Source organism: Marmota flaviventris, chromosome 3 (assembly GCF_047511675.1).
Source record: "Marmota flaviventris isolate mMarFla1 chromosome 3, mMarFla1.hap1, whole genome shotgun sequence".
Lineage (NCBI taxonomy): Eukaryota > Metazoa > Chordata > Mammalia > Rodentia > Sciuridae > Marmota > Marmota flaviventris.
Genome location: NC_092500.1, coordinates 39,026,752 through 39,051,642, shown reverse-complemented (window position 1 = coordinate 39,051,642; position 24,891 = coordinate 39,026,752). Strand labels below are relative to the sequence as shown.

Here is a 24,891-nt window from a genome sequence, read left to right as displayed (position 1 = left end):
AATGAGAAACTAAGTCTACCTTTGTTCTCACAGATATTTTCTTGAATATGAACAAAATGAACCTGTAACTTCAAGAAAAGCAACTGATATCAATATGCAACATGTAACAGCATATATCTGTTACCAATGAGAAATTCAAGTGCAAGAGAAAATGAATGAGCCATTTTAATTTTAAAATGTTACTGATGTAAAATAAGAAATTATTGTTATTTTTAAATGAATTAATAAATATTTTAAGTCCTTAGCATTAATTTGTAATACTGTAAATATTAATACATATAACCTACAAAAAACAAAAACTCATTGGGATCCTCAGTAATCCTTAAGATTCATTATTGTAATAAAGAGGTCCTGAGATGAAAAAAAATCACTAGGCTCCAGCCATAGTGGGCACCTTTCTATTGCTTGACCAGGTATCTCAGGGCTTTGTACTTAAGCTTTTTTTCTGTCAGAAATCAACTTCTCCAAACACAGGCATGCTGATTCTTTCCATTGCACAAGTGTCAATGTAGGTGTTTCTTCCTCATAAAGGACATTCTGAACACTTTTTAAAAAATAATTTCACTATTCTATCACATTTTCAATAATAACAATATCCACAATTACCTAACTTATATTTGTTTTCCATCTCTGCTACAATGTAAGTTCCACAGAAAAGGAACCTTGTTTATCTTGCTCATCACCAGAGATATAAACCTAGACCAGAGCTTGGCATGCAGAAAGTTATTTCTAAATATGTATTTTTCAAATGTGTTCTGATTATTCTAATTTATGTATACTCCATCCAATCAATTTGACTTCTTTGCTCTTCTGTGTTATACTCCATGCCTTTCAGCTTTGAAATCATTCATTTTCACTCATGAACTGTCTGCTTCACAAGACAAAACATACACAAATTCTTCCATCCTTCAAGGCCTAGCACAAATGTCACCTTATCTGTCTATCCTAGGGATTAGACCAAGGGACTCACATATATGCTAAGCAAGCACTCTACTGAGCTACACCTTCCAGTCCAAAATATATTTTATTTTAAAAGCTTTCTAAATGGAATCACTTATTGATATGTATGTATATTGTGATGTATGCATTATAAGCACTTCATACATGTCCTATAAGATAGGCTGTTTTTATAGGAAGAGCCTATTTACTTTCTTGGAAGGCTTCCTGGTACTGGCTCCAATTATGATCATTATAATATGGTCCTTAAGCAGATAAAATTCTCTATGTATTATTACTAGGACCGGTGCCTAAGAATCTGAGGTCTATGTCATGCAAAAAAGGTATTTTTTATGGGGTTAGGAAAGTGAGATTAAATTCACTCAAGAACTAACTCTTCTTTTTCTCCTAATTTATACAAAGTCACCATTTGTCCAGAGGAATAAATGGCTCCCCCCCCCCCCCGAGTAAAATGGGGCAAATAAACTAATCAATCTCTATTTCATATCTATCTTAAGAATATAACTGGGGCTGGGGTTGTGGCTCAGCGGTAGAGCGCTCGCCTAGTAAGCATGAGGCCCTGGGTTTGATCCTCAGTACCACATATAAATAAATAAAATAAACGTATTGTGTCCAACTACAACTAAAAAATAAGTATTAAAAAAAAAGAATATAATTGACACATAACCAGAAGTAGACCAGCTGATGTCTATCCTCTTGAAATTCTTTTAAGTGGCTCTAATATAATTTATTAGTAGATGTATTAATTATACTGTCTTTAATACATTTACTGCCAATAGATCTCTGTGGGAAAATTTGTGTGCTATTCGTTTAAATGTATTTCAAATACCAAGTTTATTAAGAATCCACAAGGACATTTTAAAGTAGCTACTGAAAATAATAAAGATGAGTATGTCATGACAAAATGATTCTCAGATTTTGCTCTACACAGAGCATTACCTTCATCTACTATCCCTTTAAAAAAAGCTTCAAACTGGCACTTCAACTTGTAGTCAATTTTTAACCACCAAATTCTCTGTTTATATTCAGGAAAAGAACCTATTTTCTGGAGACAAAAACATATTATACGGTAACAAAAAGGCATTAATGGCAGAAACAGTATAGTTGATGGATAAAACACAAAAGAACTTCTTTAGGGTTATTTCAATCTAGAAAAAGCAGTTTGGGATGGCTCATCAGAAACAATGAACCAATGCTACAGCAAATAAATGTGTTCAATCTGTATCCTCATTTTGCAAATGAAATCTCTGTTTAAATGTCAGCTTTTTGGTAAGGAGTTTCTTGGCCATCATATTAAAAATTACAATCCCTTGCCCCATTCATTTTGCACCCTGAATACATGCTTTATTTTTCTCCATACCATTTATTACCACAACATACTATATATATTTTCTCTTTTTTAAATGTTCTTACTTTAAAAAAATAAATGACAGCAGAATGCATTACAATTCTTATTGCACATATACAGCACAATTTTTCATCTCTTTGTTGTATATAAAGTATGTTCACACCAATTCACATGTACTTTGGATAATGATGTCCATCACATTCCACCATCCTTGCTAACCCCCTGCGCCTCTTCCCCACCCCTCTTCCCTATCTAAAATTTGTCTATTTCTCTCATGCTCCCCCTCCCTACTCCACTATGAATCAGCTTCCTTATATCAGAGAAAACATTCGGAATTTGTATTTTTGGGATTGGCTAACTTCGGTTGGTACAGTGCTTGCCTCGCATGCACAGGCCCTGGGTTCAATCCCCAGCATCACAAAGAGGGGGAAAGGAAAAAGATACTATATATTTTTTCTTATTCGTCTGTTTATCATCTATTTACCGTACTCTACTATGATTGTTTGATGAGAACAGGAATTCTGCTGTATCCCCAGTACCTATACAGTGCTCTGCACGTGGTAGGAACACAATGAGTGAACGCAAAACAAAAATTCAAAGGGATTTAGCAGCTTGAAGAAAGTCATACAGGCAAGAGGTCACAGAGCCAACATTCTAACACTTGTCTCAGTTTCTATAAAAAAAAAAGTAAGTTCTTTCCAGATTTAATACACCACTTTCCCACAAATGTTCCTAGTTCATCAACATATATTCATTTGAAGTCTCTACAAGAGGATATCACATATTCCAGCCATTTAATAAGTATCTGTTGTATAAATAAAATCAATTTTGCTTTACCATTGAAGCATAAGAAATGCTTTTAGTAACATTTCCCTAAGCAAGAAAATGACAAAGTTTATGCCAAGAAAAGTATCATCCACCTAAAATGGAAAAGCAAAGAATGAGTTCTGGTTCTGCCAAAAATTTTGTGGCTGTGGACAAATAATCATCCTAGGCTTTGGTGTCTATCATTTAAGTAAAAGGAAGACATTGGTGCGTTATATATCACTAAAATTCCCTATTATATTGAAATGCCTAGGTATCCATGATTCTTCCCTCTGTAACAAGTTATAAACAATCTGAAGGCAGGGTCCCAAAGTGCCCTGAACATATTCACACATAGAAGATAATAAATGAATATATAAATAACATTTAGATCAACTTTAAAATGTACTGCTTGAAAAAAGAACTTTATGTTTTTCATGGATCAGTGGTTAAAAGAAGAAAGATGTCACAGATATATAATAACAACAAAAAGAACATAAAAATACTATTATATTAGGAAGTAGCTTATAATATGGCATTGATATGAGCTAGTGAATCAGTGATAAAATATTAGAGCTATTTATAAGCATAATCATTAATTTTCCTTGAGAAAAGATACTTATTAAATCTTATTCTTTTTTCTTCTTTGAATTCTAAGTGTCAAAAAAGTACCTTGATTTTTCTAAATACAAAAATATAAAACTATTCAAAAAATGTGATACAAATAAAGATTATTGTTTTAAAAATAAAAGAATAGGGCTGAGTTGTGGCTCAGTGGTAAAGCACTTGCCTGGCACATGCGACATCTTGGGTCTGATCCTCAGCACTACATAAAAAAATAAATAAATAAAATAAAGGTATTGTGTTCAACTACAATTAAAAGATAAATATTAAAAAAAATAAAAGAAAAATTCAAGCAAACAAGAAATGATTCTTTATGAAACGATATGCTATGCTCCATAAGTAAGAGTGGCTCAATTCAGCAGCAAGGGGAAGTAGGAAAAAAACATTTTAGAATTTTAAGAAAATGTTTGAAAATATAGCATTTTTAAGTAGAAGGGTAATGCAATAATACTGGTACCACAGATTCCAGGTACAGACTGGGGAAAGAAAGATGATTTTATTAGTTTTGGATATGCTACATTTATGTGTCTGTATAACTATAACCATGCAGACTTGGAGCTTTGGAAATAAATGTGGGATTAAAAAATATCAAGTTGGGAATTTCTGCACTGAGGCAATAATTTTAAAAAAATGGGACTTGAAATCACTCAAGGAGAGAACGTAGAGAAGTGGTTATGAAAACTAAAAAAAACCTTAAGGTTAAATTATGATCACTATATTCTGCTTAGAAAACAATTTGTGACATTTTATTCATCTAAGAAAGAGATAAAGTTCAAAGCATTAGTATAAGGACACAAATACACAAACAGATGATTATATTGAAAGAAAAATATGTGGAAGTATAGAGACATATGCTGATGAACTCAGAAAAAGAGAACTAAGGAGAAATAGTGTCAGTCAGGGAATATTTTCTTAAAAGAGACTTCTAAGCCCGAGATGCAAAGCAGAATATGGTGACAATGAAAGTATAGGATCAGAGAAAAGTCTTATTTCCCATCTTATGTGTAATCCTTTGGCATGAACATAAAAACTTTCAAGAAAAAATGATTAAAGTTTCTCTGTTGAAGAAGGCAATGCCCTGGCTTCTTGGGGAAAAAAAAAAAAATTATCATAAAGGAAAAGTTACCTTCTAATAAATGAAATGCTAATTTTGACTTCAAGAATTTATACATTTAACTCAATAAGTTAAAAGTTTGACTCAATATACTGTTTAAAAAAAAACAAAAAACAACAAAACAAAATAAAATAAAACAAAACAAACCCCACAAGATTCTGTGCCTGCAATCTGTAGTATTTATCTCCATGAATGGCTTCTTCCTGTACCTCGCCCTTCATAATCTTTCATGCTTAGTTTGGGCTCTCCCCTATTCATATTGCTTCTAGTGATCATTCTGAAATACCAACATTATCATGTCACCACTATGCTTAAAGCAGTTAATGTTAAATCTGCTATTTTAAAATTGTGTTTATTAATGTATTATTATTTTTTGAAATGTGCTAATATAAATTAAATGCTAAAAGCAATGTTATGAACATACATTATATATAAATCTCAAATTCATTGTGTAAATTGTTCAAACTGTTCTCCTGAGCATTTCTAAAGTATACACAAGAAACTGGCAAGGCATGCCCATAAAAATGTTGTTGCTAAGAGAATAAAAAACTAACACATGCAGCACATTAAGAGACACATGACTTGCTGACCTAAAATATTTGACTAAATTTGGTCAGTTTATTGAGCTATATAAGGAAAAAAAAAAAAAAAAAAAAAAACCCTGAATCAAATAGACTTCTAAAATCTTACTGGACATGGTTTATCTTAAGTTTTTACTGAATACATACCCAGAGCAATTATCAGCGATAAATGGCTACACGAAGACATTTTCATCCTTTAACTCTAGGGCAGCATTATGAACCTGAGCTGTAAACTAACTGAATAAACTGGTTCAAGTACAAAAAACTTCTGTTTTTTGTTTCACATGTCCATAAGAAAAAAATTGGAAAGCCAGATAACAGAGAATTGAAAGGAGGGAGTTACACAATGCTCAACAGAGAGTACATCGCCTAATGACAGATTTTGGATGGAAGCTGTGCAGCTTTAAAAATTAAATTTCACTCCTAAAATAGATCAAAACAAATGTGTTTGGCAACTATACAATTTAACTGAGTAAAATTCACAATCAAAACTAATAGCATTTGAAATAAATTATAATACTATTATATTCCTTCTCATGAAAGTGTTTTTGTTTAAAGTACAGACTCTAGAGCCAGATTTCTGGGATTAATTCAGTTCTGCCACTTTATGGCTGGGTGTCCTTGGTAAACTGCTTATACTAGGTGCTATAACTTCCTCTGAAAAATAAGGATAATAATAGCACCTACCACCTCAATAGTTTACTGTAAACGGTAGAGAACTATCAAATATTCCTTTTAGCACCACTTTTGGTAAAAGTTCACCCATCAGTGATTTCTAAGAGGATGATTAAGTCATAAAAGATGCACTAAGAAAATCTTAGGGATTCCAAACCTCCTTCAAACAAACTTCTACAGGCTCACTCATACAAACTATATGTAATGCAACAAGAATAAAGGAATAGAAAAGATTTATAACAATTTAGAGCGAACTTGTAAAAACAGTCAATAATTGAAATGCTGTGCCTAATCATTTGTAACTCAACTAGTGATAAATAAAAAACAAATAATTTGAACACATAAGCTCTTTGGATCAATTTCCACTTCACAGAACCAATTCTTTATGACTGTAAGTATGGAAAAGCTCAATTGGTAAGAGTAAAAATTTAAGAATATATTAGGAAATAGTCCATGCCCCTAAATTTCTATGTGACATAAACATCAGTGAGTATGTTTGTGTCCAAGCAATGGTTTTGTTCTATTTTAAAGAAAACTGAAGTCGGATATTTCAAAGTAGGAATTATGAGTGCAGTGTATACAAGAAAGACAATGAAGAACTACAAGGAGTACTCCACTACTAAATAATAAAAAATATACAACTTAATCTTGCATAAAAAGACTGACAGTGCCCAACACACACACACACACACACAGTATTATATACACATATATTATATATTTTTCTATTAAATGAACTAGAGATGGCAAATATAGGCAACAAAAAAAATGACAAAAACATTTCTTGAGACTGAAACTTAAGAATGACATTTTCTATGAGAAAGGTAATTTAAGTATTATTCAAACATTCACTCAATACTTAAATATCTGAGAACACCCAAAAATTGGAAACCATAAATATTCAAAGATTAAAATACGCCCTTTATCTATTCTTGTTATATAGTTGTTACACACTGATAAAGATCCATGAAGTAGTAAGTTGAAACTAGTTTTTGAATATTAACACTTTCTTTTAGGGACTAACTTAGTAATGAGAATAGCATTTCTACAGAGTTTAAAATTCTTAGATATAAAACAAATTGGACATAATAAGCTCAACATGAATAATTCTTATTAACTGTGTACTACATACAATACATAAAGCCATCCATTTTGGTAGATACAAAGTCAGCACTAGAGGGCATATTCTCATTGTTTCCTTTATTGTATGGTGCATGGCATATAGGAAAATACGTGATAAATACACATGGAGTCAATCAAAATAAAATACGAACTTCTCTTTAATGAAAGGCATTTATGACCCAGTGTGTATATGTACACATAAAACTGTTAAGTACTGGCTCATGTATGCAGTCTTTATTGCTTTTTCATGTGTTTCCAGTCTTTACTCCCAACTAGACTACAGTTCCTTAAAAACAGAAACTGCCTTATACATTCCATAATATCTAGTAGTGCTATTTCAACAAATGTTTTTTAGTGGCTTTGATCATATAGTCCTGTCTGGAGAATACCCCAAAATTAGGTAAAAAAGATGAGCAGATAAAGCAGAAAACTACTATTCAATTTATGCAAAATAACATAAGAATCTGTATGGTGAATAAAAGTGAGCCAAAGAAAACTATTTGGAGAGAAAAAAAAAAAAAAAAAAAAAACCTTCATGCCAGGTCTCATTACTGTCTGAGCTCTAGAGACAATAGTAAGAAAGGAAGGCAGTTTTCCTATCTTTTATCATACACATTCATAAACTCAGCTAGAGAGAGTTAATCAATGGATACATAAATGAGGAAACAAGTTTGGTCTAGGGGAAGAAATAAAAGTGTCTACCTTCTATTTTATTCAAATAAATGAAAAAATCAGATTACAAAAAATACACATAATGATATAATTGTTATCATTGATATGCCAGATAAAGTCTGGAAGAATACATGCTAAACAGACCTAAATGAATTTCTTTAATGCTCAGCAAAACAGGTGGCCATTAAAGAGCAGATTCTCTTTTAATTCAACAAATACTTACTGAGTGCCTACTATAGCCAAACACTGTTGACTGCTGAAAATATAGTGAAGGACATAAACCAAATTTCTGCATTCATAAAGCTTACAGTTCAGCAAGCAAGAAACATAACAAAATACATAATAACAAAAATAACTATGGTAAATGCTATGGTCTTAGCTAAAATAATTAACCTATATTTGGGTGGGGGGGAAAGGAGCAAATAAAAATGAGAATGGTACCCAGGAGTTAAGAGTTCCCCATCTAATATGTAAAACACACTAGACTGAGAACTACAGATACCCATGATAACTGATTTAGAGGAATAGATGATAAGGTACAAACAGCATATTTTAAACGTGATCAGAAAAGCCTACATGAGAATCCACAGAGTAATGAGTATCTAACAAAGGGTAAACAAAGGAGATTGAGAAGCAGCCTTTAAGGGGTAAGGTGGGAAAGAAAAAGAACAAGTGCCATCCTATGGAAACTAAGGGTTTAATATAATATCTAGCAGTGCTATTTCAATAAATGTTTTTTAGTAGCTTTGATCATGTAGTCCTGTCTGCAGAATACCCAAAACTTAATTAGGTAAAAAAGATGAGCAGATAAAGCCTACATTAGAATCTACAGAGCAATGAGTATCTAAGAAAGGGTAAATAAATGGAAAAGAGAATTTTAAAGAGTTAAGTACTTCCTAGTAAAAATGGTAGATTGTATATTGCCAGACTTCACAGAACTATTCTCCCAAATAAACACTAACCCTTCTATAGCACTTACCATGTGTGCTAGGGAATTGTTCCAGGTGCTTTATTTGTATTACATCATTTAACAGCTAATAACTGACAAGACTAGGATTTTAAACCAACAGTCTTGTTTCTGTATCTGTCCCCAACCAATAGCCTATACAACTAGACAGCAATTGCAGCACAAAGAAAAATAATATCCCAAAACAATTTGGGCCTATCTATCGAAACTTCAAATGCATGTACCCTTTGATGTTACAGTTTCATTCTAGAAATTTATTCTGTAGATAAACTCAAAACATGTGCAAAATGACATGTACAAAATTATTCACTGAAGGCTGACAGGGGTAAGACTGAAAACAATTTAAATATCCTTAAGTTAAATATATATATATATATGAACTAATTTAAATATCCACATACAAGGAATTTACTTATGAATTAAAATTTCTGAATATTTTAAGTGAAAAGAACAAGTGTGAAACGTAAGTAAAATCTCTAACCAGGGCTTGGGAAGATATAGCTCAGTTGGTAGAGTGCTTGCCTAGCATGCATAAGGCCATAGGTTCAATCCCTAGCACCACAAAACAAACAAACAAATAAATCTCTAACCAATGTGTTGAAAATAAAACTAAAACAATTTATATATGTTTACATACATATTTGTGCATGTATCACAAATATGCATAAAAGGATACATAGTATAGCAATTGTGATGGGACATGTCCACACCAACTGTAGGCTCAAATAAAGCAAGAAGGAATGTCCCAGAATGGTGATGTCTATCTGGCAATATGTAAAAGAGGCTAAAATTCTCTTCTCTTTCTTCTTTTGCAACCAGCCTTAAGATACAAAAGATGACAAATCCAGTTTCTGAGCTTCTCCTTCCTGGTAGGTTCCTCAGTCCAACTGAGACACAATGACCACCAATAATACATAAAGAACTATGGAGACAGCAGAGAACTATATATACCCACACCTCTGTATTTTCTTTTTCTTTTTCTCTGTATTTTCATTTGGTTTATATTCTTTGTTTCTATCCTATTTGTACAATTCTGTGATGAGCCAAAACCTCACTTGCTAATCCTTGAATATAAATCAGTCCTCTGTAGTTTAGGTTAACTCAACAAATGTGTTCCCATATTATAGGAAAAAAAAAAAAAGAGAAAGAAATGAATTGAAATGAAAAGAAGCAGCAGCAGCAGCAGCAGCAGCAGAAGAAGCAGCAGAAGCATGTGTCAGTCTGTTTGGGCTTCTTTAATAAAAACCTGTTCATGGCTTATAAAGAAGTGTTTATATCTCATTACTTCTGGAATCTGGGAAATCCAAGATGAAGGCAGAGGTACATCCAGTATCTGGGGAAGGACTGCTTCTTGGCTAACAGAAGAGCATTAATCCCATTCATGGATAAACATTCAGACCACAAAAGCAAAAATCCAGACAGAAAAAGCAATGTGGGAAAAAATATGACTTGATCAACCAAAGGAAATATCCTATATCTTGATACTAACTTAATTACTTATTTTGAATAAGAGACCAAAGATAATACTTAACAATAAAATCTATCCAATTAAAAGAATAAAATAAAATTTAAAATTCAAGCAGATCAAAATATTCATAATAAAAAACAATGCTATAGTATAAACCCTAATAAGACAGAAATGCTAACATGGCTAACAAAAATCAGATCACTGTTGACTTTCTAATCTCTAATAAGCAGACAGTGCTTATAATAATATAATATATATATATAATATAATATATATATATAATATAATAAGCATCTAAAATTGAAACACAATTAAAAATTACCTTATTGCAATGTTTTCAAAGCCTATTTCCTGAATCTTAAATGAATTTTAAAGAACTACTCTTAAGTTTTGAAATAGTAATTATCTAAAATTTAATCATTATTTCAGCCTTCAGTTTTCTTTTGTTAAATTAAAGCAAACTAAATTTAACACTTTTGATATGTAATCTGTATCCTTTGTAACAAAAATGTATCAAAAGAATTTCTACAAAGATTCTGAAATGATTTTCCCTAACAAATGATAGTTAATAGGTAACTAATATTCACTGAGAATAATTAATACTTTTTGGCATCAAGCACCGTGTCTAACTCAATGGTGAAAGTCAAACCTTGCCTGTAATAAAACTCCATTAAACAGACACAGCATATACATAAATACATTGCAAAACAACACTCTCTGTATGTATATGTGTGTGTGTGTGTGTATATATATATATATATATATATATTTATCATATTGTAAATAAGCATAACACCACACTGTCAATTGTAAGTCTCTCAGATGTAAACATTCAACAATAAATCAATAATATGTCAAGATCATTGTAATGTTTTGAGCAACCAATAAAAAAAAAGAAAAAAAATCAATAATTTCATAGTTTAACGCTATTTTTCAACTTTTGAGAAAAAACTTTGTACCACTAACTACATAGAACAAGAAACTTCTAAAAAGTCTTCTTGTTCATACAATCTACACAATCAGCAATCAACATGACTGATTTCGTATATTACATATAAGATTTTCATATTTTGGGAGAGTCCCATAGCACTATCTAGAAAAATCGGACAGGCACAAGTTTCTCTACCTGAAAACAAAGGCTACAGAACTCTGCTGAGACAAAAAGTAGTTAGATGAAACTAAAACCTATACTGAAAATCCCACAAAAACATATTCTTAGATTCTGCTATGCTTTGAGTGTGTTTCCTGTGTTGGAAGCTTAATTCCCAGTGTGGCCATCTTTTAGTAACTTTAAGAGGTGGAGCCTAATGAGAAGGATCATCTAAGGCAATACTCTTTGAAGAGATTAAGGCAGTCCTCATGAAACCATGGTTAGTTCTCTTGTGAAAGTTGTTTTAAAAGAGCAAGACTGGCCTCTCCCCTAGCTATCTCTGGCCTCTTATCTTGCTATATCTCTCACTCTTCCATGTACAACCTCCCCAGTGTCATTCGCCAAAAGGTCCTTCCTAGAGGTCAAGATAATGACAATGCCTGATCTTGGATTTTCAGCTTTCAAAACTGTAAGCTAAATAAACTCCTTTTCTTTATAAAATACCCAACTTAAGGTATTTTGTTACAGCAATGGAAAATGAACAACGCAGGCTCCATCATTAAAAAAGCAGATTAAAGAGGGGAAGTAGCTGAGTCCAGTTGTCAAGAAAAAAAAAAACCTGATAAAGTCTTTCAAATCTTTCTGATCTTAAGAATTAACTAAGGTAGTTCATTCAGGACTTGATTACTTTTCTGTAGGAAGACAAAGGATGCACATTTTAGGCTGTGCTAAGCAATGGTGAAGGTACTGCTAGACTCTACAGATTCCTCCTTACTTTAGCATTCTTTTACACCTTGGATTATACTTCTAATTTCTTCACCAGTCTATGTAAATATAACTAGGGTTCAGTAATTCATGCCCTTGTTTTCTATAACATCATGAACACACCTGTCCTAATACAATTAAAACACTGTTTTAATTATCTACTCATAAACTGTCACTGTAATCTAGAACACATCAGTAATCAAACGCTGAATGGAAGGAACTTACTACCTACAAGTATGATTTGGCTTCATTAGTAGGAATATGAAATAGGTTGGCAATTCTTTGCCACCTGTAGATAAATCATGATCAGAGAAATTATTTTTGTGTCACATTTGACATACAACAGAATGATGGAGAAGTTATAAAGCCTTTTTAAATTTTCTTACATTAAATGGAAGGATGTGTCATCCCTGTTTCTTAAATGAAAATTGTGAAAATGGTACTAAGAATTTTCTTCAAAATATTAAATGATCTTGGAGCTAAATATGTAATTAATTGATTCTCATGATTACACAGAAAAATCATATTCATCAAGAGGAAAAGATTAGAGGTGAATAAGAATATACCAGAATACAAAGAAGTTATTATCCTAGTTTCTATGTTGGCTATCACTTTTGCCTTTTGGGGAGGGGGGATGCTGTATGCATGTGAAGCAAGCACTCTACCAACTGAGCTATATCCCCAGCCCATCATTGTTCCTTTTTAATACTCAAACCCTTTTTCATCCATGTCCTCTGTACAGGTAGGTAGTAGCAATTTCTTAGCAGAAAAACTACAAGAAAGTAATAATTTCACTTTCACTTTCCCTAGTCTACCATCAATGAATTTTTACATTTCCTACTTGTGCCATATGCAGATATAACCCAATACTGAATAACAAAGAAAACTTTTGCATTTCATTTTAAAAAATCAAATGATATAATCAATAGCATGCACTTTTTTTTTTTAAATAACATGAGCATTCTAGCATAAAAATACTGCCACAAAAGGAATACCTTCCATTAGTAAAATACATTAACAAGGCACATGGGTTCTTCATAATTTGGCTACTGGGGTAATGAAGGCAGTCAAGAAGAAAAGCCCCAGGGCTGAGGTTGTAGCTCAGTGGTAGAGTGCTTGCCTAGACACATGAGGCACTGGGTTCAATCATCAGCACAACATATAAATAAATAAAATAATGGTGGTGTGTCCATATACAACTAAAAAAAAAAATTAAAGAGAGAGAGAGTGCAAGCAAGCTCTGAAGACAAAGTAAAAGCTCAATAGCTGGTTTGGGTCACCATCCCCCACCCCTCTTTTTCTTTTTTTGGAATGATGCCTTACATTTTATTGAAAGTCTAAAAACTAAGTCTTGACCATATAAGGCTTTGGGATGCCCATGAATGGGCAGGAAGGGCGGGGGGGGGGGGGTCAATTCTAAAAACCTTAAAGTAATATAAACATAGGTACTAAAATACCATGAGGATTCATATTTTTCCTAATTTCACCAAAAAGATTTTCATCAACAATCCCAGAAATGTTCCTGCAAAACAAATCATCAAATTTATAGTTCAAAATAGGTAACGCAGAATACATATATATCACTGAAATTTCCTTTTAAAAAGTTTGTCTAGTATGCATTCTTTTGTCATTTTACACAAATACAAAAAAAAAATATACTTTAACTTTTTTCCATTAAATCTTTAAGGCACCAATGATTAACTCTGATGTTATAAAATAATGTTCTTGTAGTCAATAGTTAACACTGGGATTATGAGGCTAAAATTATACCTAACTTACTTCTTGGGAATTATGTTTGTTTTTAATATGTTTTCTGCATTCTATCTTGCTTTCTATCACCTCTTAAAACTATCTGACAGTCGCCTTTCTTTCATTCTTACTCTACCAATTTTTTTTTTTTTTAATGGAGTCTAAAGGCTAGGGAAATAGCTCAGTGGTACAGCACTTGCCTAGCATTCACAAGGCCTTGGGTCTGATCCTCCATACTCCCCCTCAATAAAAGCAGCAACAGCAGCAGCAGCCTAAAATAATAATATATAGAAATTAGGTGAGGTCTTCTGAGTAAAGTAAAAGTACTTGTGCTTAATGTATGGATTCTGCAACTTTTATTTCAGTTGTATGTTTTATGCTTTTTTCTGTTATTTTAGGTCATAAAATTTCCACTATGGAGTGATAATTAGAGAAATTACACCCTGTAAAATGTAGAGAGCTGACCTATAACCAAGTAGTATCAAAATTTTAACCAAGAAGCTAGGCATGGTGGCACATGCCTGTAATCCCAGCAGCTTGGGAGGCTGAGCCAGGAGTATCTCTAGTTCAAAGCCAGCCTCAACAACAGCAAGGTGCTAAACAACTCTGTGAGACCTCTTTAAAAAAAAAAAAAGGGCTGGGGGTGTGACTCGTGGTCCTGCCACTGAGTTCAATCCCTGGCACCCCAGCTCCTCCCCACCCCCCACCGAAATTTAACCAAGTAATATAAAAATTCATCACTGTTGAATAAAAGAAAACTAACATGTATTACTGGCTTTGTTTTACTTATTTGGAAGTTATAAGAAGAGCAATCCACATGAAGCAACTCCCGCAGGAAATTTCAGAACTCCTAGGAAAAAACAGTGAAAACTCTTAAAAAAATGAGGAAAGAGCCTGAGCTAACAGTTAATTTTTGTATTATTTACAACTTTACATGTGCATGATTTCAGAATAATAAAATACACTTAGTAAATCACCTTGTGATTTAATTTTTAAGTATTCTAGAAGGGGAAAAGAATATAGAAGAAGTTCTTTTACAAAACAGTAATGTATAAAGTTCAATGGAATAATTATGTCTGATAAAAATGAAACAATCTTATCAAATACACTTATTTCATGTTAATAAGAGAACATAATGTATACATAAGATACACAGGTAAACTTCAAAGTTCTATTTTATGGTAATAAATTTTTTCTTCCAGAAAACATCTTTCAGAAGACCAAAAAGGTTTTCGGCTTTAATGTTCTGCACAAGCACTGCAACAAGTTTGGATCTTTTCAACAATTATTGAACATCTATCATTTGGTAGGTACTATACACTAGGCATAGAAAGACACATCATAACTGATACAGATCCTCATGAAAAATTATTTGAACAAAAAGCCAAGCATAAAACAGTATAATCTTTAATACAGCTAGTGTCATACTTTTTTTTTGTAGGAGCTCAGAAAAAAGGCAACAATCTAAGAAGAAACAAGACTTGTAGGGAAAAAAAAAAAAACCCAGATCTATATCTTTTTTTAAAAAAATGTGTTCAAGCACAGAATTTTAAAAAAATATCTTTTTAGTTGTTAATAGACCTCTATTTTATTCCTTAATTATATTCGGTACTGAGACTAGAAGCCAGTGCCCCACACATGCTAGCCCAAACCCCAGTCCTCAGATCTATATCTTTAAAGAGTAAAGGTTAAAATAATTAAAAAGGGGAGGAGAGGAGAAGCATATCAGATAGAGGATATTTAATAAAGCTGAAGGATCATAAAGTACAGGAAAGGATAGTACATAATTAGAATTAAAAGGGTAAAAGAAAGGGTGATTTGTCACTGGCTTCATAAACGATGCTAAATACCCTAAATTTATAGTTAACAAAATTTTTCAAATATGAGTAAAATAAGAAAATCCTTCTAAATAGAAGAAAAAAAATTTCAGTGTTCTCTAATACTGACTGAAATTATTTGCATTATCATGTTTTTGGCACTTATACCAGTATAAATGCAAACGAATATGATGGAAGAAATTAAGAAGCAGTTTTCAGTTGTAATACACAGCCATTCCTCTGTCCATCTAGCTAGCTAGTCACATTCATATATTTTACATTATGTTCACAATGAAATCTTGAGAATTAAACTTTCTTGAGATGGAGAGCTACAGAAAAAGAGGTTTCAATAATGCCTCCTAAATTTCATGTTTATATGATCAGTATGATGCCACTACTTTCAAATGTTTCACCTGGAAGACCACAGAACTGTGAAATTCAGTAAGTAAGAATATGTGTCTAATCCTCTCTTTTCACACACTTTTCTTTCTCTTGTCCTTATTATTGAATCCCTGATTCTCGACTACATTCCAATTCTTTCCAATTCACCATTCACTGGAATGTTTTGTTTCACCATGCATAAACCTTCACAACCTAAACCCCTGTAAGATTTAAAACATACCATCATTGTAGAATTTCCATATCCCATTCTAGTCAATATTCCACAAAGACAACCACTGTTCTGACTTTTTCCCCACCATAAATAAGAATTGGCCATTCTACTTGTATAAATGGAATATTAGAACTTAGCCTTATTTTGGGAAAGATTTGTTTAAGCAAAATGCTTGTAAGATTCATTATTGTTGCTGTCAGGATCAACATTCCTTTTTATTGCTAAATAAATTTATCCTTATGTAGAAATGCCCATAATAATTTGCCCACTACACTACCCTACTAATGAATATCCAAGGTGTTTCATTTTCAAATATTAAGAATAAAGCTGCTATGAACACTCTGGTACAAGTCCTTTGAAAACCTGTTTTCTTTCTCTTGGGAAGCAAAAGGAGTGGAATTTCTGGACAGGTGTATGTTGACTCTTATAAGACACTACCAATTTCCTAGAGTAATTGTACCAATTCACATCTTCATCAACAAAGAGAGTTCTAAAAGCTCAACAACCTCATCAACATTTGATAATGTAAGTTTTTTTGTTTTAGCCTTTTTGATTACGTTTATATCCTCCCACCACTTTTCAATATAACTAATGTTGTGTTATACTTTTCACCTTACGTATGGGGTTATTTATTTGCTGTATTTCTATTAAACAATATATTTCTTTTTTTAATATTTATTTTTTAGGTGTAGATGGAAACAACACAATGCCTTTTATTTTTATGTGGTGCTGAGGATCGAACCCGGGTCCCGTCCACACTAGGCGAGCGCTCTACCACTAAGCCACAATCCCAGCCCAACAATATACTTCTTATAGGTGTAAATTGTTAGCCATTTCCCTCCTATAATATTTACAACTGAGTGCTTTCTTTGGACATGCTAGAACAATGACAGTTTAATTAAATGTTTTAATAAAGTTTCTTTGCTGTTCCTATCCTGAATAAGCCAAAAAAAAAAAAAAAAAAATCCAAAAGGCAAATACATGAAATAAGGATATAGGTACTCAAGGTTTGGCAACAACCCTCTAAATTTATCTTAGTCAGCAGTTCTAATATAAAGTATCCTTAAAATCATTTAATACCATTTATGCTACAACTGTGTCACAGTTACACACACACACACACAAACATACACAAAACATACAGAAATAGAATATAAACTACATTGAAATTTGCATAAGAATTTGCTTTGTTCATTGAGGGATCCTAGGGCCTACATCAAAAACACACAAACATAAAATGTACACATTTCCACAAACATGTGTTTTAAATAAATGGCAATAAACTTGAATCATCAATAACAAAGCTTCTTAAAACTACACCTTTATCTGGGTATGGTGGCACAGATGGCTTGGGAGGCTGAAGCAGCCAAACCCAGCCTCAACAAAAGTGAGGTGCTAAGTAACTCAGTGAGACCATGTCTCTAATTAAATACAAAGTAGGGGTAGGGATGTGGATCAGTGGCTGAGTGCCCCTGAGTTCAACCCCTAATACCCCCCAAAAAACAAAACAAAAAACCCATACCTTTAATAGCTTTAAGCTTGATATCCATCAATTTATCTTTCTAGATAGAGAATAAGGTCTCTAAAATTTTCCTTCAAGGATGGCCCCTATTTTTCTAGCTCATGTGATTCAAATATCTCAAGCAGTTACTTCTGCCAAGAAGCTTTTGCTAGTCTAGAGCCATCTATTGTATTAGTTCTGTGATAGTTTTGTTTACTCGGCTGTCTTTTTCACTTTTATTTAGAATAAAGATTTTAAAATATTTTCCAAGGAATATTTTCATACCATCTGGAATGATAATTCTCTTTAATTTAAATGCATGGCTTCGGGGTGCATATACACTGAATTTTAAGTAAAAGAGAATATTTACCCCAGATCTACCAAATCAACACAGCAATCTGTTATATACCTTACAGTATATAACATTATTTATAATTATATATAGAATATAATTATAACCTATTAAAATCTTAACTACTCATCTAGCTATCTTTGTGCCCAATCAAGGAGACCAATTTCTAAATGTTCAATTCTATGAAAGTCTTAAGATGAAAGTCTTTCAAAGAGGTCACTATGAAGAAAATCCTTCTACCATTAAATAGTTCCTGAATGTCTAATAATAAATAGTCTTGATACTGTGATGGGTACTAATGCTGCAAAGACAAAATCAAGGAACTTCTACTTTAGTGAAAAAGACAGCCAAGTAAATAAAAAATATCACACAACTCATACAGTAGATTAGCAAAAGCTTCTTGGCAGAAGTAACTGCTTGAGATATTTGATAATACAAGCTCGAAAAATAGGGGCCATCCTTGAAGGAAAATTTTCGAAGCAACTGTGCTCAAGAGCCATCTTCTAACTAATCCTTTTTAGAAGGGTTCCTATGATTACTAAAAGACAGATGAAGCTAAACAAAAATGATGAACATTTTTGCTCTTGACATGAAACAGCTGAATGGCACTTGAGGTGTTTTCAGTTCTGGGCTAAATAAAACTACCTTAAAAATTCATATGCAGTTTTTTGTGTAAACATATGCTTTCATTCCTCTTGAAAAGTTAAAAAAGAAGAAGAAGCAGCAGCAGCAGCAGCAGCAGCAGCAGCTTACTTCAACTGAGTGTGCTCCTTGCTTTTGGAATTATATTATTACACACACACACACACACAAAAAAAAATCTGAATCTAGGAGAAAAAAAAGATGGTAGGACAGAAGAAAGTGAGGAAGAGAGAAAAGGAGGAGAATAAGAGATAAAAAAGTAAAAGGAAAGCAAAAATTGGATTATGATCCAAAAAGAAGTTATTGATTTCTTTAAATTTAAACATGCAAAAATTGCTTACCTATAATTCACTATAAGCTAGAGATTAGAAAAACCTTTGGTGTCACTGTTGGATAAATAAATAGAGACATAATCACACACTAAAGAAGGAAGCATGAAAGAAGAGGATGCTAAAAGAGAGAGAGAGAGAGAGAGAGAGAGAGAGAGAGAGAGGTTTGAGGACAGTGACTCAGAAAGCTACAAAGCTTAAGAGAATAAATAGGAGTTAATCAAATGAAAGTGAGAGTAAGGGGTGGAGAGACCATTACAGGTAAAAAGGAAATAGAACAGCTGGAAGTATGGAAGAGCTTAAGATAGTTTTAATGTAGTTACAAATCCAAAGGATACTTAGGTAGAATACAAATGAACAAGAGGAAGAGACAACAAAAGGCAGTAGGATCCTGATAGGTCTTATTAAGGATTTACGATCTTATACTCTAAAATCTTGGTTCAACTTGTATAGAACTTTATACACTTGAAAATTCTTCTGAGATATATAAAAATACAAAGAAAATTTCAATATCAAGTTTATATAAGTGTTCTCTAACAAAAAACACTATTTCCCCTGAGCTTCAAGTGTTTATCAGTACCAACACTTAAAATGAAAGTCTGACATTTCCTCTTTTAAGTCATTTTATTAATTCTGCATTTTATATAACATCACTTTTATATTCAGTATTTCACCTAATAGTCACAACTGATTTTTCCTAGCAAATTTATGCTAGATTCCTGAAATCTTGATTCCCAAAATTGGGAGAAAAAAAAAGAGGATCTTTATTTTAAAATTAAAATTCAGTTCAACAAGTATTCATTTATCAGAAACACTAAAGTTATTAATTTTCAGAGAAATTTAAAAAGATATTGAACTTATAATTAACACAAATAAATCCTGTTTCCAAATGGTTTAACTTAGAAAATCATTTTAAACTGATTTTACCTAAAATATCAATCAAGCAAAAGCTACATTTTTAGATTAATCTCAATATCATAATCTGGAATTTGATACTATAAATCAATATTTCACATCCATGCCATCTTTCATTATTATTATTATAATTACTTCTTTGAGAAAATGATGCTTAATACAAAAACAATCATAATTTCACATCTCTTAAAAAATAAAAATTAATGTAAAACCACATAAGTATTACTGTCCAGCTAACCCATTTCCCCCCTTCTAATTCAATAACACTACCTCTTCTCCATACCACATTAGATTATTTTTCCCTGAAAATCCATTCATATTATCCACAAACAAGAAAGTAATTAACTTTATATGTAAAACTTTTCCCTTTCCTTCCCAATTCTGTGGGACTAGAATTTTAAAAATTATATTTATATGTAGTGCTTTACTGGAGAAAATATTCTAAATGTCATTTCAGGACAATTCATTTTATTTTACCAAATAGAACGACACTTTCTAATATAGGCCCCAGCACCTAAAAAAAGGTCTATAATGGAGTAATTACTCGAATATTAGTTCACTTTACCCTTTGGTGGGAAAGGCTATGCTGGATAACTTTCACATATACCATTGCATTTCATCCTCCTGATAACCCTGTTGTGGAATATTATTATCCTAATTCCGCAAACTCTGATAAGGAAAAGACTCAGATGAAGTAGCTCATTATTTGTGGTAGAAAGTTTGTCCCTCTAACATCTTACTAGCTCTTTTTTCTTAGATACCCATGCCAATTTATAATATTTTATTAAATGATTGGCTGTTTAAAAACATGAAAGCATCTGCAGATTTCATTTGTTCTATATTTAACTCTTTGAAAGGCAAGAGCCCTAGATTAACTGGTACAAGGACCAAAAGATGATCTACTCTTATGAAGTGTGAGATACAGAAGCAAAGCAAAAAAGGAAACCCAGAAAAGAACTATTAATTCTTCAAAACACATGGAAGTATCTTCACTTTGCTTGAAGCAAATACCAAGACCACACAAAAATTTAAATGTAAATACAAAAACATTTCTGAAACTTAAAAAATACTGAAATTCATGTTTGAAAATCCACTCTACCATCTTATACAGTAAATCAATTCACACATAGCTTGGATAATCTCTCTTTCAGATGCCATATTACCAAAACAATTTTTCTTCACTAATTCTATTCATGATTTACCATAGCAACTATTTTCTTACTTGGTATGCTTTTGAAAAACCTTTGAATAATTAAATCCTATGTAAACATTCTAGCAAAATAAAATTGAAAAACCCATTAAAATCTGGAGCTTAATAACATACTAATAACTGAGAGCTTAAGATACATAAAGAAAAGTTGTACAAATATCCTACTCTGGATTTTTTTCCTTTTTTTTTTCTGAAGTAAAATCATACTGTACACCTGTGTATTCCAAATCTTCCCTGTCAATCCTAACAATCATTTTCCACACCTATACCATCCACATTTCAAGCCTGACACAGATCTAGTGTTCTTTCCAGCTGTCTTCTCTTATAGTCTTAAATCTATTTGTTATAAGTCAAATAAAGAGAGATATTTTTATTTTTGCTACATTCTAAATTCATGTATGTATTTTTAATTATAATTTTGAATCAAACATTTTCTGCAGAAGAAACCACTAAAATAAAATTTGTGGAATTGACACACTTTTTTTTTGATTTACATAATCTCCTTATATTATGTTCAGTGCTAAAAATCATCTACATCTTTGTAATTAACCAAAAGGGGATAGTGATATGTGTACAGAGCAGGTGAGGATAAAGTAAAACACTTTCATTTCTAGTGAGCAATTAGACCAGTGCAACCTTTAGAGAGCAATTTGGTAATGCCCACAGTTGAGTGGTTTTAAACATTCCTTCACTTTAATCCAGAAAGTTCAGTTCAAAGTATTCTTAAAAAGGAAATCATGCTAATTAAATGGAAAAAATTCTTATGTATTGAAATACTCATCAAACTATTAGTGCAAAAGCAAGCATGCAATAATTGCTAGTTGAATGAATGAAAGAATAAATTAAGAATAATGAAAATCCAGTAACAGCCTGGAATAATTAAGAAAATAAATAATTATCATTAAGTTAATATTATTTAATGACAAAAATAAAATAAGCTATGTGACATTAAAAAATTGTATACTGTAATCACAAGTATGTATAAAATCGCACATACACACAAAGTTTTATAAGAAATATACACAAACATCCAAATGCAAAGCAGAGGGAATTGCAAGAAAATATGCTGATATTAACTTAGGGCAAAAGGCTGATGGTCATTTTCTTTCCTTTTTATTTTCCAAGTTTTCTGTAAGGCAGATACATGTACAACCTTTAAAACTAAAAAAAAAAAAAAAAGCTAAAAACTTGAATGTTTAGCAAGCAACAATTAAAAAAAAAATCTTGCTTTTCATTACTTTTTATGCATGCAGGCATAATTAAATTCTCAGAGTATTTTATTAATATGTCAATGCAAGTTATGATTACTTCTCTGCCTCTACTCCCTCAAAGGTCTCTTGGGCATGTTAGTATGAAAGACAGGTGGGTTGGGAGGAGTACAGCTACGACCTAGACAAAAAGTTCTTGTGAAAGAGAATAAAAGGAAAATTAAAGTGTTTTTTGAAAGATTTCCCAATTACCCCATACTATCAGGCCACATCCTTTTCTTAGTTCTAGCAATACTGGCATGGATGTTATTTTCAATTTACAATAAACACATTTTGGCTTCCAAAAACAACCAAAAAGATAAAATTGAGCTCTAGAAATACTTTTAAATTTGGGGAAAATTTTTGAATGTCCAAAGATATTTTGTTGATCCTAACAAAAAGATCACCAAGTTGAAAAAAAATAAAATAAAATTTAAAAATCATGGTATATTTCCTTGGGAGGGGATAAAAATAAGAAATCAATAAGCAGAGAAGTACCTACAAAGGAAGATGAAAGTTCATTCTACCATTGCCTACTTTCACTAATGGGGGATTTAGTCCAATGATATTACTGTATACAAAAATATATCTTTCTTTAAAATTATAAGATTGATATAATCTAGGGTATATGAGTTAATAGCTGTTTATAGTATTTTTAAGGAAGTGAGATCCATTATAAGCCTGAGGAGGAATCAGATTGTTTGCTAAAATAAATTTCTAAAAGAAAATTCCTTCATAAAAATGGGTCTCTGTGTGGAACTGGAAAGTCAGGATACTAACTCATAACTGATTTTTTTTTTATGTAAAGCTTTCTTTAAACAATATTAAATTTTAGTGTCTAGCAGAGTAATTAAATGGTAGAATCTTTCCTGAAAATTCATTTACATTTTAAAACAGGGTGATAATCCAAAGCAATGTATTTAATTATTTCCTATCTTCAAAGAGTATAGTTTGTATAACTACCATGTGTAAACGAAGTTCCAGCGTTACTTTATTCCAAAATAGGAAGTGAGCTGTTTAAAAAGTCAAATGCCTTTGAATATTTTGCTGAAACTAAGAACTGCTTTTTTTGTAGTCTTTTCGTTTTTTATCTTCTTGTTGTCCAGTCTTGTAAAATGTAAAATTTCTAAACTTGGAATCAAATTATCCAATAAAAACAAACAAGTTTTTAGTAATGGAAAAAATGACTTAATATAAGAGCAGAAGCTAGCAAAAAAGCAGATATATGATCTCATATACTTGAACTGAAAATGAAACAGAAGCATTTAATAAGGCTTTGTGTGTGTGCAATGTCTTCTGACAAAATATTTTAAAAGACTTATGACCTGCTAATTCTGTTATACTTTAATCATTATATGTTCAGTTAGAATTGTTTCAGGTAAAGGTATTCAGAATTAATGGTTGATAACATAAAAACTAACTATATACAATAAGGTCCTCAATTTCTTATACCAAATGCAACCTACTATATAAACAGTAAGTCCTGGTAGAGCATGTTAGCAAGCAAAAGCTAAACCTTGGAGTTTCCTGGCTGCATCAGGCAAGTTTCTCGTAACACCCCATTGGTGCAGCTTTGAGAAATAACTGACCTACCAGATCTGTTCTGGCCTATCAATTGTCCTATAATCAATCCCATGGATACCTGGGAATACTGTGGGGAAAGAATGTGGTGATTTAAGTATTCCAGAGGCATAATAGCAGAGTATTAAAAAATCTACACTCCAACCTCAGCTCATCCTTAATATCATACTGATTTCACAGTAAAAGGGGAGGAATAATTTACCATTGAGAGGTGAGAAGAAGTTTACTGGATGAGAAAAGGGCCTGTACAAGTTCATCTAGAAGATGATACTCAAACAGGATACTCAAACAGGATGGGATGACATAACTATGATAACTAACTAAAATGTACTTTAAAAAGTATATTTCAAATCCACGATCTCATGAATTATTTTGTTTTTTAAAAAAGTATTTGATCTTGTAAGAGCTAAATAAGATTAAAATGCCTTAAATTCAGCTTACTATTCTTTGAATTTCACTCCTAAAAAAAGCTAATGCATTATAAGAACATATAAAACATATGTATATACCCACCCTCCAATTTCAAAGGTTAGTAATAGTATAAAAATTAATTAATGTTAACTAGTGGCTAAAAAAAGTCAATATTACTGATTTGAAAAGGGGACATAGGAAAAAAAATCAATATCTAACTTTCTATAGTTTCTAATTCAAATCACTTCGTAACCTAATCTCAGAATTCCAAAGATTATAAAATATTGATTCAAAATCCAATTTTTATTAATTTGTATTGATGCATTATAATGACACA

The 24,891-nt window shown here is 31.9% G+C and overlaps 1 protein-coding gene across 4 annotated transcripts in view; it reads right to left on the bottom strand.

Moving 5' to 3' along the window:
- The window catches only part of Ppp1r12a (protein phosphatase 1 regulatory subunit 12A), a 137,612-nt gene that overhangs the window by 91,110 nt on the left and 21,611 nt on the right, over positions 1 to 24,891 (bottom strand). The gene's annotated exons all lie outside the window — the stretch shown is intronic.